Consider the following 12,821-nt stretch of genomic DNA (forward strand, 5'->3'; position numbering starts at 1 on the left):
TTAGTCATGTTCTCTTTCAGTTGTGATATTCTCTGTGTAGGAGCAGTGCTAAGATGTCCTACTCTGTATCCTATTTTACTAGTCCTAGAAAAACGATTAGAATCCCCTGAGACTTCAAACGTAGGCAACCTAGGTCGGAATGAGTTTGTTATCGGGGGATACTGATAGTTCAAGTTACTACAAGACTCTTTCACCACATTCCCAGGTGGTTTGCATGGGGATAAACCTGTTTTTACGTACTTCAGACTTTCAGACAGTACCTACCCTTCTATGGGTCGCACTGCCATTTCTGGTAATTCCCTACCCTCACAACACTACACCTGTCCCCAAACTGTGTATGGAGATTTACATATCCCCCACGCTCTCGATATGAGCAACTACATAGTCCCAGGATGTACACGGCGACACACATATAGTGATGTCCTCCCCTAAAGTCCCTAATCTTCCCCTTTCCCTACGTCTAGCTGTCTCCTATGTCTTCATAGACTATGCTCAGGTATCATTTTATCAACTTGTTTTAGGTTAACTACTACTTTCGGCTGATCAGAAGGGTTTGAGTGTGTTAGGAATATGGCCCCCACAATCAGACAGCTACCTACCGTCAGGAGACCTGTGAATCCCCACCCTTGCCCTGAGAACATGTCAGATGCCAGAGGCCAACCCATTGCTTTACCTTCTATCGAACTCACACAGGGATGATCAGACAGGGTAAGGGAATCTTCGTTAAGGAGGCAACCCCCGAACCCTAGTGGTGATCGGATCTTTCTCCTAACTCTGTGTTTGTTCGTCAGGTGTAGCTGGTTTTGCCTTTTTACAGTGTGTGACATGCACCCAGATGGATCTCTCAGCTATTCTGCTGGCAAAGGCAGTACTTGGTAGGGCCCTTCCCGCCAGGCCTGGTTCAGTCTCCTGGTTAGATAGAGTGGGTCACCTTCTCCTTTAATTCACCTGTGGGGCACAAAACCTCTGACATACAGGTGTGGTTAATAAACTATCATACATGTTTTTCTGTTTTGTTTTTTTAAAAGTATTTTGTCCTCTCCTTCGTATATATTTAATATTTAATCCATCCATCCCCCTTTTTGACACATGATTTGGCCATGTGTCAATATTACCACCTACCTAAACAATCACTTTGGTAATATTGGTAATTCGTTATCCAATTGCCATTCCTCCACTCTCTCTTCTGTTATCTTATGGTTCAAATCAAATATAGTATTACCAAACTATAATCTTTTTCACAATTTGCACAGTATTACAAATTACCCTCAACTTAGTAAAATAAACTATCTTAAAGTCCCGTCTCATGCCTTTAGAATTTACTAGTGTGGATGATTAATTAACACCAGAATGTTAAAACAGAGTTCAGAGGCAATTGAAATCATTTAACGAACTGTTTAATCCCATAGTATACTAAACATTACCATTATTCTAAATATTTCATAAATGTTAGTTATCCCAAGTGTTCATTAAGTCCTCATGACATTCATTCTCATAAGAAATCATATATACCCCAAACTCAGCCAAAAGCTAAAAAACTCCATAAAATTCACTGTGTGCTCCTCTAAGACCTATCACCCTTGACCTGCTGAAAACCCTCCAAAATTGAAACAACAACCCTTTATAAACATCATACTAGGTGTGTTGTTCTTTATTTGAAAACCCCAATTAAAACCAACAACCAAACAGCCAGGTCATGAGGACTCCTGATTTCTCTCTTCCCCTTCTGCCTACAGTTTCTTAACTGGTGCCCTTTCCTTGCAGTAACTACACGGTTCCTCCCATTCTCTAGCAAAATGTCCCGTTTTGTCACAATTGTAACACTTCCACTCACTCCTGTCTCCACTATTACTATTTCCTTCTTGTCTGTCTTTGCTACCGTAACCTCTCTTCTCTCCTAGGTATTGACTAATAGTCTCACTGTCTCTAATTCAACATAAAACCCCATCATCCAATCAATTTTCATACCCATTACTGTCAATGCCAAATTAGGTTTCTCTGTTCCTGTTGAAGTGCTAAATCAATAGTAGCCAATTCAAAGACCTCACAATTTGGATCAAAGGGTTCCTTAGTCTTCCCCTCACTAGAGTCTACTATTTCTCCCTCAAGGACTAGTCACGCCTTATCTTCCTCTTTCTCACACTAAAAGCTGGGGGATGGACTTCTCTCTCTCTCTCCTCTCTCACTGCTTATTTCCCCTTTACACACCTTATGTATCTGTTTTAAGCATGGATTCGAGTTTATCTGCGTCCAGACGTCCCTCAAAACCATACCTCTCCCTCCACCTGGTTATATAATGGAGATTTCTTCTATCCCTGGATTCCATTTTAATTACATCAAGCATTTCTCATCCCCAGTAAATTCTGGGACCTCTTGTGAGGATTTCCCCCCCCCCATGGTTGGTACTGTTAAAAATCCCTTAGCCACCTCTTCTATATTACAAGTCAATTTAACAAGTAATTCAAAATAGCTTCACACAACAACACCTCATAAGGAGTGCCCAGCAGGAGTCCAATTCCTATCAGAAAACATACATACAAACATTAAGACACTCCCAATCTCTCCCAGGGGGAAAAAGTTATCCTTCTCCCTGAGTGAGATTGTTGTTCCCATAAGGGTTTCTTCATTTTGTTGTCAGGATTGGTTCTCGCTGCTCAAATCAGCCCTGACTTCTGTCAGTGATCTAGAAGGAGTGGGGGCTGGTGTGCAGTGTGTTAGATGGTGCCAGGGTGCGCCTAATTTACCTCTGACCTGGACTGAGTGTGAAGTAACCTCCTTCACTTCGTACGGTCCAGTCCACCTGGGTTCCAGCCACTTTCTTTTGTGGACTTTCACCCTCACCCAGTCTCCCACTTTTACCTTCAGTGGTGCCGGATCTCCCGTCAGCTCCCCCTCTTGGACCTTGTGAATCTGTTTGGAGAGAGCTGCAGAAAGTTCCGTCAGTTTTCTCACAATTTTACAGATTGGTATTCAGTTTCATAAGTTTCACTATAACTTCCCATCACCCATTAACGCATTATAATACATAAAAACACACAACACAAAAAGCCAATTGGAATTACAATGCTTAATATATTCAGGCTATCAAAGCCTCCTAGAACACATTCTCAGTTCGACTGCCACCCTTCACACAGCCTTATTTAGGCACCTTCATTATGTGAAGTCACAGAAGCAACTGGATCCCTTAGAGATTTTTGTCTCAGGTTAACTGCACCTTTCACACAACCATTTAAATGGAACGTTTTAAATGTGAAATTACAGAGATAGCTGGCATCTCCGAGAATTTAGTACCTCTGGTCAATTTCGGTGATTCTCCCCCACCTAATGATGGGTCAAATCTTATCCACTCATACGTCAAAACACACCTACCACACAAGCTATCTAAAATAGGACCTTTTAACTGTGGAAACTCACAACCTATCAGGGATAGTAGTGACGGCCATGGCTATTTCAGTATATATATATATATATATATATGTATATAGAATTTCGGGTAAGGTCCGACTATCTTGGTGTACTTAGCCCGTCACTGGCCGAGGCCAGCAATATATTCCTGGAGACACGTACTCTGTCTTATCTCCGAGCTCCTCCCTCGTACACTCAGAACTTTATATGTATTATTTATTTATCAGACGTTGTGGGATGCGCAACCAACAGATTATACTCTTAGTCAAATCAATATCTATTTAACACTTAACACTTATCACAATTATCCAATATTTCCTACAATAATACCTGACTCATACACAAAACATTACATATTCAACATTCAACATTAAACATCACATAATTACGGCTAATCCTTTTTCAGAATCTCTCCTAGCCACACAATTTCCCCCTCCGGTCTGACTCTCTGGATTCTTCTCTCGTGAACCCACTCTCCCAGCCGGCTTAAACTTAATACATATTATCACACATTCCCCGATCTGACTCTCTTGGTCCGTCTCTGTGAACCAACTCTCCCAGACGGTTTAATACATTTTATCACAAAGTCCCTCCCGGTCTAACTCTCTTGGTCCTTCTTTAGTGGACCAACTCTCTTAGCCGACTCTCGACTTATTAATTATTCCCAGACATGTTTACTACACTGCCTTTCAGTTTGTCATCTATGCATAAATTTTATCAATAATTCATACTCACACTCGGTAATACTGATCAAAATTTGGATAGACTATTCGACAATATGCAAAGTTTGATTTAACAGGTTTTGCTTACCTTTTTTTATAGTCGACTTTAGGATCAGTTTCCCGAGCTGAGTTGAATTGTTGTCCTCCCTCCGAATAATTACACCAGTCTTTCCGTGAATCGTCCTTTTACCAACTCGCCCCCTCACATCCACATCAACCACTCTGGACCGTGTATCTAACCATCCTCTGCTACCAAGTTTCTGTTGATAACGGGATATGAAGAAGGGTGAGCCGGTCAAGGATCGATTCAGACTAGGTGGTAAATTGTATGACAAGCGGCAGTTTATTCAGAGTAAAAATGTCTGGTACAAAACGTGCACGTCTCGTTCTTTCAGCTCATAGGGAACCTCCAGAAAAAGCGCCAAAAAAACAGTTCACATATGTTTTATACTGTTTGTAAAGTAGGTTGAGTCTGGCAGATCTGGTCTTCTGGTTGGTCCATGCTGCTCGGGCGTCGTCCTCTGTGATTGGGTCTAGGAGATCTACACACTGTAGCTCAGGCCCTTTGTTCCGAATGTTTCAGCAAAGTAAAGATTTGGTGTGTGCGTTTAATTATCTTGTCTTGGAAAAAGGAATTAGTTATAGCAATTTAATAGCAATAAGCTGTTTATAAAAATAGCATTTATTACACAATCTTGTCCCTGACATCCTTGGAGAGCTCTTTGGTCCTGGCCATGGTGGAGAGTTTGGAATCTGATTGATTGATTGCTTCTGTGGACAGGTGTCTTTTATACAGGTAACAAACTGAGATTAGGAGCACTCCCTTTAAGAGTGTGCTCCTAATCTCAGCTCGTTACCTGTATAAAAGATACCTGGGAGGCAGAAATCTTTCTGATTGAGAGGGGTCAAATACTTATTTCCCTCATTAAAATGCAAATCAATTTATAACATTTTTGACATGCATTTTTCTGGATTTTTGTTGTTGTTATTCTGTCTCTCACTGTTCAAATAAACCTACCATTAAAATTATAGACTGATTATTTCTTTGTCAGTGGGCAAACGTACAAAATCAGCAGGGGATCAAATACTTTTTTCCCTCACTGTAGACGGGTGTGTGCCTTTCCAAATCATGTCCAATCAATTTAATTTACCACAGGTGGACTCCAATCAAGTTGTAGAAACATCTCAAGGATGATCAATCGAAACATGATGCACCTGAGCTCAATTTCTAAAAACCTGTTTTCGCTTTGTCATTATGGGGTATTGTGTGTAGATTGAAGAGGATTTTTCTTTTAAACCATTATAGAAGAAGGCTGTAACGTAACAAAATGTGGAAAAGGTCAAGGGGTCTGAATACTTTCTGAATGCACTGTACATGGAGTACTGTCTCGTGCAGTCCAACCCTCTCAGGCCCCAGAGCCTGAGCAGGGTATTGCCTGAGCAGGGTATTTGAGTTTTCAAATCACTAAAGGAGTGGGAATGTTTATACCCTGAACAAAACAATAAACTCTTTGTCCCATGTTTCATGAGCTGAAATAAAAGATCCCCGAAATTTTCCATACGCACAGCAAGCTTATTTCTCTCAAATTCTGTGCACAAATGAATATGCATCCCTGTTAGTGAGCATTTCTCCTTTGCCAAGATAATTCATCCACCTGACAGGTGTGGCATATCAAGAAGCTGATTTAACAGCATGATCATTACACAGGTGCACCTTGTGCTGGGGACAATAAAAGGCCACTCTAAAATGTGCAGTTTTGTCTCACAACACAATGCCACAGATGTCTCAAGTTTTGAGGGAGCATTCAATTGGCATGCTGACTGTAGGAATGTCCAGAGCTGTTGCCAGAGAATTGAATGTTCATTTTTCTACCATAAGCCACCTCCAACGTCGTTTTAGAGAATTTGGCAGTATGTCCAGCCGGCCTCACAACCGCAGACCACATGTTTGGCGTCGTGTGGCAGAGCGATTTGCTGATATCAATGTTGTGAACAGAGTGCCCCATGGTGGCGGTGGGGTTATGGTATGGGCAGGCATAAACTACAGACAATGAACACAATTGCATTTTGTCGATGGCAATTTGAAAGCACAGAGATACCGTGACGAGATCCTGAGGCCCATTGTCGTGCCATTCATCCACCGCCATCACCTCATGTTTCAGCATGATAATGCACGGCACCATGTCGCAAGGATCCGTACACAATTCCTGGAAGTTGAACATTTCCCAATTCTTCCATGGCCTGCATACTCACCAGACATGTCATCCATTGAGCATGTTTGGGATGCTCTGGACGACAGCGTGTTCCAGTTCCCGCCAATGTCCAGCAACTTCACACAGCCAATGAAGAGGAGTGGGACAACATTCCACAGGCCACAATCAACAGCCTGATCAACTCTATGCGTCGCGCTGCATGAGGGAAATGGTGGTCACACCAGATACTGACTGGTTTTCTGATCCACACCGCTACCTTTCTTTTAAGGTATCTGTGACCAACAGATGTACAGTGGGGAGAACAAGTATTTGATACACTGCCGATTTTGCAGGTTTTCCTACTTACAAAGCATGTAGAGGTCTGTAATTTTTATCATAGGTACACTTCAACTGTGAGATATGGAATCTAAAACAAAAATCCAGAAAATCACATTGTATGATTTTTAAGTAATTAATTTGCATTTTATTGCATGACATAAGTATTTGATCACCTACCAACCAGTAAGAATTCTGGCTCTCACAGACCTGTTCGTTTTTCTTTAAGAAGCCCTCCTGTTCTCCACTCATTACCTGTATTAACTGCACCTGTTTGAACTCGTTACCTGTATAAAAGACACCTGTCCACACACTCAATCAAACAGACTCCAACCTCTCCACAATGGCCAAGACCAGAGAGCTGTGTAAGGACATCAGGGATAAAATTGTAGACCTGCACAAGGCTGGGATGGGCTACAGGACAATAGGCAAGCAGCTTGGTGAGAAGGCAACAACTGTTGGCGCAATTATTAGAAAATGGAAGAAGTTCAAGATGACGGTCAATCACCCTCAGTCTGGGTCTCCATGCAAGATCTCACCTCGTGGGGCATCAATGATCATGAGGAAGGTGAGGGATCAGCCCAGAACTACACGGCAGGACCTGGTCAATGACCTGAAGAGAGCTGGGACCACAGTCTCAAAGAAAACCATTAGTAACACACTACGCCGTCATGGATTAAAATCCTGTAGCGCACGCAAAGTCCCCCTGCTCAAGCCAGCGCATGTCCAGGCCCGTCTGAAGTTTGCCAATGACCATCTGGATGATCCAGAGGAGGAATGGGAGAAGGTCATGTGGTCTGATGAGACAAAAATAGAGCTTTTTGGTCTAAACTCCACTCGCCGTGTTTGGAGGAAGAAGAAGGATGAGTACAACCCCAAGAACACCATCCCAACCGTGAAGCATGGAGGTGGAAACATCATTCTTAGGGGATGCTTTTCTGCAAAGGGGACAGGACGACTGCACCGTATTGAGGGGAGGATGGATGGGGCCATGTATCGCGAGATCTTGGCCAACAACCTCCTTCCCTCAGTAAGAGCATTGAAGATGGGTCGTGGCTGGGTCTTCCAGCATGACAACGACCCGAAACACACAGCCAGGGCAACTAAGGAGTGGCTCCATAAGAAGCATCTCAAGGTCCTGGAGTGGCCTAGCCAGTCTCCAGACCTGAACCCAATAGAAAATCTTTGGAGGGAGCTGAAAGTCCATATTGCCCAGCGACAGCCCCGAAAACTGAAGGATCTGGAGAAGGTCTGTATGGAGGAGTGGGCCAAAATCCCTGCTGCAGTGTGTGCAAACCTGGTCAAGACCTACAGGAAACGTATGATCTCTGTAATTGCAAACAAAGGTTTCTGTACCAAATATTAAGTTCTGCTTTTCTGATGTATCAAATACTTATGTCATGCAATAAAATGCAAATTAATTACTTAAAAATCATACAATGTGATTTTCTGGATTTTTGTTTTAGATTCCGTCTCTCACAGTTGAAGTGTACCTACAGTGGGGAAAAAAAGTATTTAGTCAGCCACCAATTGTGCAAGTTCTCCCACTTAAAAATATGAGAGAGGCCTGTAATTTTCCTCATAGGTACACGTCAACTATGACAGACAAATTGAGGAAATAAAATCCAGAAAATCACATTGTAGGATTCTTTATGAATTTATTTTCAAATTATGGTGGAAAATAAGTATTTAGTCACCTACAAACAAGCAAGATTTCTGGCTCTCACAGACCTGTAACTTCTTCTTTAAGAGGCTCCTCTGTCCTCCACTCGTTACCTGTATTAATGGCACCTGTTTGAACTTGTTATCAGTATAAAAGACACCTGTCCACAACCTCAAACAGTCACACTCCAAACTCCACTATGGCCAAGACCAAAGAGCTGTCAAAGGACACCAGAAACAAAATTGTAGACCTGCACCAGGCTGGGAAGACTGAATCTGCAATAGGTAAGCAGCTTGGTTTGAAGAAATCAACTGTGGGAGCAATTATTAGGAAATGGAAGACATACAAGACCACTGATAATCTCCCTCGATCTGGGGCTCCACGCAAGATCTCACCCAGTGGGGTCAAAATGATCACAAGAACGGTGAGCAAAAATCCCAGAACCACACGGGGGGACCTAGTGAATGACCTGCAGAGAGCTGGGACCAAAGTAACAAAGCCTACCATCAGTAACACACTACGCCGCCAGGGTCTCAAATCCTGCAGTGCGAGACGTGTCCCCCTGCTTAAGCCAGTACATGTCCAGGCCCGTCTGAAGTTTGCTAGAGTGCATTTGGATGATCCAGAAGAGGATTGGGAGAATGTCATATGGTCAGATGAAACCAAAATAGAACTTTTTGGTAAAAACTCAACTCTTCGTGTTTGGAGGACAAAGAATGCTGAGTTGCATCCAAAGAACACCATACCTACTGTGAAGCATGGGGGTGGAAACATCATGCTTTGGGGCTGTTTTTCTGCAAAGGGACCAGGACGACTGATCCGTGTAAAGGAAAGAATGAATGGGGCCATGTATCGTGAGATTTTGAGTGAAAACCTCCTTCCATCAGCAAGGGCATTGAAGATGAAACGTGGCTGGGTCTTTCAGCATGACAATGATCCCAAACACACCGCCCGGGCAACGAAGGAGTGGCTTCGTAAGAAGCATTTCAAGGTCCTGGAGTGGCCTAGCCAGTCTCCAGATCTCAACCCCATAGAAAATCTTTGGAGGGAGTTGAAAGTCTGTGTTGCCCAGCGACAGCCCCAAAACATCACTGCTCTAGAGGAGATCTGCATGGAGGAATGGGCCAAAATACCAGCAACAGTGTGTGAAAACCTTGTGAAGACTTACAGAAAACGTTTGACCTGTGTCATTGCCAACAAAGGGTATATAACAAAGTATTGAGAAACTTTTGTTATTGACCAAATACTTATTTTCCACCATAATTTGCAAATAAATTCATTAAAAATCCTACAATCTGATTTTCTGGATTTTTCTTTCTCATTTTGTCTGTCATAGTTGACGTGTACCTATGATGAAAATTACAGGCCTCTCTCATCTTTTTAAGTGGGAGAACTTGCACAATTGGTGGCTGACTAAATACTTTTCTTCCCCACTGTATGATAAAAATTACAGACCTCTACATGCTTTGTAAGTAGGAAAACCTGCAAAATCGGCAGTGTATCAAATACTTGTTCTCCCCACTGTATATCTGTATTCCCAGTCATGTGAAATCCATAGATTAGGGCCTAATTTAATTATTTCCATTGACTAATTTCCTTATGTGAACTGTAACTCAGTAAAATCTTAGAAATTGTTGCATTTATATTTCTGTTCAGTGTGTTCAAGGAAAATTAACATGAATCCACACAAACTACAAAAAATATATACAGTACCAGTCAAAAGTTTGGACACACCTACTCATTCAAGAGTTTTTCTTTATGTTTTACTCTTTTCTACATTGTACAATAATAGTGAAGACATCAAAACTATGAAATAACACATATGGAATCATGGAGTAACCAAAAAAGTGTTAAACAAATCAAAATATATTTTACATTTTAGATTTTTCAAAGTAGCCACCCTTTGCCTTGATGACAGCTTTGCATACTCTTGGCATTCTCTCAACCAGCTTCATGAGGAATGCTTTTCCAAAAGTCTTGAAGGAGTTCCCACATATGCTGAGCACTTGTTGGCTGCTTTTCCTTTACTGCAGTCCAACTCATCCCAAACTATCTCAATTGGGTGGAGGTCGGGTGATTGTGGAGGCCAGGTAATCTGATGCAGTACTCCATCACTCTCCTTCATGGCCAAATAGCCCTTTCACAGCCTGGAGGTGTGTTTTGGTTCATTGTCCTGTTGAAAATCAAATGATAGTCCCACTAAGCGCAAACAAGATGGGATGGCGTATCGCTGCAGAATGCTGTGGTAGCCATGCTGGTTAAGTGTGCCATGAATTCTAAATAAATCACTGATATTGTCACCAGCAAAGCACCCCCACGCGTCACACCTCCTCCTCCATGCTTCACGGTGGGAACCACACAAGCGGAGATCATCCGTTCACCTACTCTGCGTCTCACAAAGACACGGTGGTTGGAACCAAAAATCTCAAATTTGGACTCATCAGACCAAAGGACCGATTTCCACCGGTCTAATGTCCATTGCTCGTGTTTCTTGGCCCAAGCAAGTCTCTTCTTCTTATTGGTGTCCTTTAGTAGTGGTTTCTTTGCAGCAATTCGACCATGAAGGCCTGATTCACGCAGTCTCCTCTGAACAGTTGATGTTGAGATGTGTCTGTTACTTGAACTCTGTGAAGCATTTATTTGGGCTGCAATCTGAGGTGCAGTTAACTCTAATTAACTTATCCTCTGCAGCAGAGGTAACTCTGGGTCTTCCTTTCCTGTGGCGGTCCTCATTAGAGCCAGTTTCATCATAGTGCTTGATGGTTTTTGCGATTGCACTTGAAGAAACGTTCAAAGTTCTTGAAATGTTCTGTATTGACTGACCTTCATGTCTTAAAGTAATGATGGACTGTCGCTTATCCTTTTCTTATTTGTGCTGTTCTTGCCATAATATGGACTTGGTCTTTTACCAAATAGGGCTATCTTCTGTATACCACCCTACCTTGTCACAACACAACTGATTGGCTCAAACGCATTAAGGAAATAAATTCCACAAATTAACTTTTAACAGTGCACACCTGTTATTTGAAATGCATTCCAGGTGACTACCCCATGAAGCTGGTTGAGAGAATGCCAAGAGTGTGCAAAGCTGTCATCAAGGCTTCTCAAATGACTGCCTCGCCTGGTTCACCAATTACTTCTCAGATAGAGTTGAATGTGTCAAATCGGAGGGCCTGTTGTCTGGACCTATGGCAGTCTCTATGGGGGTGCCACAGGGTTCAATTCTTGGGCCGACTCTTTTCTCCGTGTATATCAATGATGTCGCTCTTGCTGCTGGTGACTCTCAGATCCACCTCTACGCAGACGACACCATTTTGTATACATCTGGCCCTTCATTGGACACTGTGTTAACAAACCTCCAAACGAGCTTCAATGCCATACAACACTCATTCAGTAGCCTCCAACTGCTCTTAAACACTAGTAAAACTAAATGCATGCTCTTCAATCGAACGCTGCTGGCACCCGCCCACCTGACTAGAATCACTACTCTCGACGGGTCTGACCTAGAGTATGTGGACAACTACAAATACCTAGGTGTCTGGTTAGACTGTAAACTCTCCTTCCAGACTCACATTAAGAATCTCCAATCCAAAGTTAAATATAGAATCGGCTTCCTATTTCGCAACAAAGCCTCCTTCACTCATGCTGCCAAACATGCCCTCGTAAAACTGACTATCCTACCGATCCTTGACTTCGGCGATGTCATTTACAAAATAGCCTCCAACACTCTACTCAGCAAATTGGATGTAGTCTATCACAGTGCCATCCGTTTTGTCACCAAAGCCCCATATACAACCCACCACTGTGACCTGTATGCTCTTGTTGGCTGGTCCTCACTACATGTTCGTCGTCAAACCCACTGGCTCCAGGCCATCTATAAATCACTGCTAGGCAAATGCCCGCCTTATCTTAGCTCATTGGTCACCATAGCAGCACCCACCCGTAGTCTGCGCTCCAGCAGGAATATCTCACTGGTCATCCCCAAAGCCAACACCTCCTTTGGCCGCCATTCCTTCCAGTTCTCTGCTGCCAATGACTGGAACGAATTGCAAAAATCTCTGAAGTTGGAGACTCTTATCTCCCTCACTAACTTTGAGCATCAGTTGTCAGAGCACCTTACCGATCACTGCACCTGTACACAGCCCATCTGAAATTAGCCCACCCAACTACCTCATCCCTATATTGTTATTTATTTTGCTCTTTTGCACCCCAGTATCTCTATTTGCACATAATCTCTTGCACATCTAGCATTCCAGTGTTAATACTAACTGTAATTATTTTGCACTATAGCCTATTTATTGCCTTACCTCCATAACTTGCTACATTTGCACACACTGTATATATATTTTCTGTTGTATTTTTTGACTTTATGTATTTTTTACCCCATATGTAACTCTGTGTTGTTGTTTTTATCGCACTGCTTTGCTTTATCTTGGCCAGGTCGCAGTTGTAAATGAGAACTTGTTCTCAACTGGCTTATCTGGTTAAATAAAGGTTAAATAA

This window comes from Coregonus lavaretus (assembly GCF_964263955.1).
Source record: "Coregonus lavaretus genome assembly, chromosome: 6".
In the NCBI taxonomy this organism is placed as follows: Eukaryota; Metazoa; Chordata; class Actinopteri; order Salmoniformes; family Salmonidae; genus Coregonus; species Coregonus lavaretus.